Raw genomic sequence first — 3,394 nt, 5'->3', positions numbered from 1 at the left:
CTGGATATCCACTTGAGGAAAATGAAATAAGACCCATACCTCACCCTATACACAAAAACAAATTCGAGCTGGATAAATACTTAAATGTAAAACCCAAAACTATAAAATTCATCAAAGATAAAATAGGGGCAAATCTGGGAGCCCTAATTTATGGCATAAATAGACTATCAAGCATAACCCAGAATATACAGGAGATAGAAGAGAAGCTAGATAACTGGGACCTTATAAAAATTAAATTCTTATGCGCATTGAAAGCCTTCATCAAAAGGGTAAAATTTAGACAACCTACAGATTGGGAGAAAATATTGGCCTATGACATATGTGACAAAGGATTTACCTCCAAAATCTATAGAAAACTGCAACACCTCAACGGACAAACAATCCAATTCAAAAATGGGCAAAAGACTTAAACAGACACTCCAGCAAAGATGATATGCTGGTGGCCAATAAACACATGAGGAATTGCTTGTGATCTTTAGTCATTAGATGCAAATCAAAACAACCCTAGCAATAATAGCAAATCAACAGGATGGAAAATAACAAATGCTGGCAGGCTGCAGAGAGATTGGAACTCTTGTGCACTGCTGTTGGGACTGTAAAATGGTACAACCATTGTGGCAAACAGTATGGCGTTTCCTTAAAAAACTGAAAATAGAAATACCATTTGACCTAGCAATTCCATTACCAGAATATATCCTAAAGAGGTGAGAGGCAGCACACGAACAGACACATACACTCCTATGTTCATCACAGCACAGTTCACTCTAGCAAAGAGATGGAAACAACCTAAATGCCCATCAACAGATGAATGTATAACCAAATTATGGCACATTCACACAATGGAATACTATGCTACATTAAAGAACATTGAAGGGTATGAGAATCATCTCACAATGTGGATGAGCTTGGAGGACATTATGCTGAGTGAAAGAAGTCAATTGCAGAAGGACACATATTATATGAGCCCATTACTGTAAAAAGACAAAGAAGGGTTTGCTTAAGGGAGGGAACTCATTTTGTAGGTTACCAGTGTGGGAAAGGAAGGGCAGGGAATAATTCCGGGCTAGTTGGGGGCAACACGCTGAGATGAGTAAGGGAAAGGATGGTATGGAAAGAGTCTGTGACCACCATGATAGCATTGGGGAAAGGGAGGACACTGAATTGTGCACATAACATATAGATGACAGAGGCTAATACCAGTATATCCACAATACTGCATTACCATTAACACTAACCACCAGGCTACAGATAAACACATAAACATCTGAGAATATCAGATGGGGGTCAGTGAACAGGAGTATACTCTAGACCAAGAATAGATTCAGCGGAGGCTAAATCTTGCACAGATACCAGTGATGCAAAATACCAGCAATTCTTACAGAAACAACATAAGACAGACATAAAGTAATCCCTCACAGACACCCAGACACTGTGGGAGAGAGATCCAACATATCTATAGACTCAGGACCATAGTACTGGGGGACACCAGACTCAATTGGCACAACAAAATCCATAAAAGTCTTGTTCCTCATCTTACACTGATGAGTAGCGACTGGGGTCTTAAAAGCTTTCAAGCGGACATCTAAGATGCAGCTAATGGTTTCCTATCACTGGAGGCAAACAAGAGTGCAAAGAAAACAAAGGTATTTGGAAGCAATCAGCTCTAGGACACGATGGCACTCTAGACCAGAAGAACCAGATGGTGCCTGGCTACCAATGCCAACCACTCAGGAAAGGATCAAATCTGGAGATCCTGGATAGAGTGTGAGGAAAACATGGAACAAAATCCAAAAACTCTATAATGACCAGAATTACTGGTCTTATGGAGTCTGATGAGTCCCCCAATACTATGGTCCTGGAATACATTCTGGGCCTCAAATAAAGCTCACTCCCAGGAGCTGGCTCTCAGCCCAATTGTTAATAAGATGTACATGCAAATCACTCTACTCAGGGTGACACACCCACATACTCTATGGAAATGCACCCCCCCTTGGAGCAATAGACCAGGGTGCACCAGAGGGGCAATATAAGCAGGACACACAGGAGTGTATAACTATGAGGTGTACGGGGTTGGGGTGGGTGGGAGTGGGGGTTACTGGGCAGGGAGGGGAGGAGACTGGGTTCGGCTTGGGGATGGTAAATGGGGAGTGAAACTAAATGTACATGTAATGTTGAATGTAAAACAAAGTCAGCTCTGTAAACTTGCACCTAAAGCACACACACACAAACACACACACAAAAGAATAAATTTAGAATTCTAAATGCTATTAAGTTCATATTGACTTTAAACTAGATGAAACCATTTTTTAAAAAAATCTTTTTCTCAAGAGACTCACTCGGAAAAATCCCTGTTTTTCCTTCTTTTTTCTCTGCATTGCTAGTGGTAGAGGTGAAGCCAGGGGTATTCATGGTCAAGTGTGTTCCTGGTATAGTGATCAAGTCAATGTGATGAACTGGCTTCACTGGAATGCAGCATCTTGGCAGCAGAGAGATCTGTTCTTGCAAACCTGGAGCTAAGCGTGGCACTCGAATGCCTCTGAGCAAGTGCAGCCCACAGTATCTGTGCGCACCACAGCCAACAGCAGCTACAGTGCACAGATGGCCTGAGGGAAGTTACAGGAGTGTCTGGCTACTGCTGCCAAGTCTTGGGATAAAGGAAAAATTGACCAAAGCTATGAAGCAGCATTGGTCTAGATATAGAGCCAGAATGTGTTCTTATGTGGTTTAAGTGGTTGGAAGCCATAAAGATAGGATTGATCAAGAGGAGGATTAAAGTGCTTCTACAGGCGATGCACAGGACATGACAGATTGGAGTACAGGTAGTCTCCAGGTTACAGACGTTGAACTTAGGGACAACTCTTACTTGCCCTTTAATGTTATATAAATTTGCTCTCACTTTGAAACAACTGAACCACTCCTCCTCACAAGAAATTCTTTAACACAATCACCTTCATTTGCTGCATGTGCATCTTTAAATCATTGAAAAGGCTTCACCACCCTTTTCTTGCACTAAAAAAAAAAACCAAACCAAATCTCTGCCATGGAGTAGATTCCAATTCATAGTAACCCTATAGGACAGAGTAGAACTGTCCCACAGGGTTTCTAGGGCTGCAAATTTTTACATAAGCAAACTGTGTCATATTTCTCCCAAGGAATAACTGATGGGTTTGCACTGCTGACATTTTGGTAGCAGCCAAATGCTTTAACCACTATATAATAAGAACCATATGCACCTGTTCTGACTCACCTACACATTCCTAAGGACACAGTTAGAAATGGGCCTTGTTCATACCTGGGGACTGCCTGTATAAATGTTGTTGTTGTTGTTGTTTGCCATCGAGTCGGCCCCGACTCATAGCGACCCCTCCTTGGGTTTCCGAGGCAGTATCACTAC

General features: G+C 41.9%; 1 protein-coding gene across 1 annotated transcript in view; it reads right to left on the bottom strand.

The window, feature by feature from the left end:
- ITGA2 (integrin subunit alpha 2) overlaps positions 1 to 3,394 on the bottom strand; it is a 155,527-nt gene that overhangs the window by 37,898 nt on the left and 114,235 nt on the right. The window lies entirely within an intron of this gene.

This window comes from Orycteropus afer, unplaced genomic scaffold, assembly GCF_000298275.1.
Source record: "Orycteropus afer afer isolate SDZICR_OR568_19922 unplaced genomic scaffold, OryAfe1.0 scaffold00296, whole genome shotgun sequence".
Taxonomy (NCBI): Eukaryota; Metazoa; Chordata; class Mammalia; order Tubulidentata; family Orycteropodidae; genus Orycteropus; species Orycteropus afer.
This window is presented reverse-complemented; position numbering and strand designations above follow the sequence as displayed.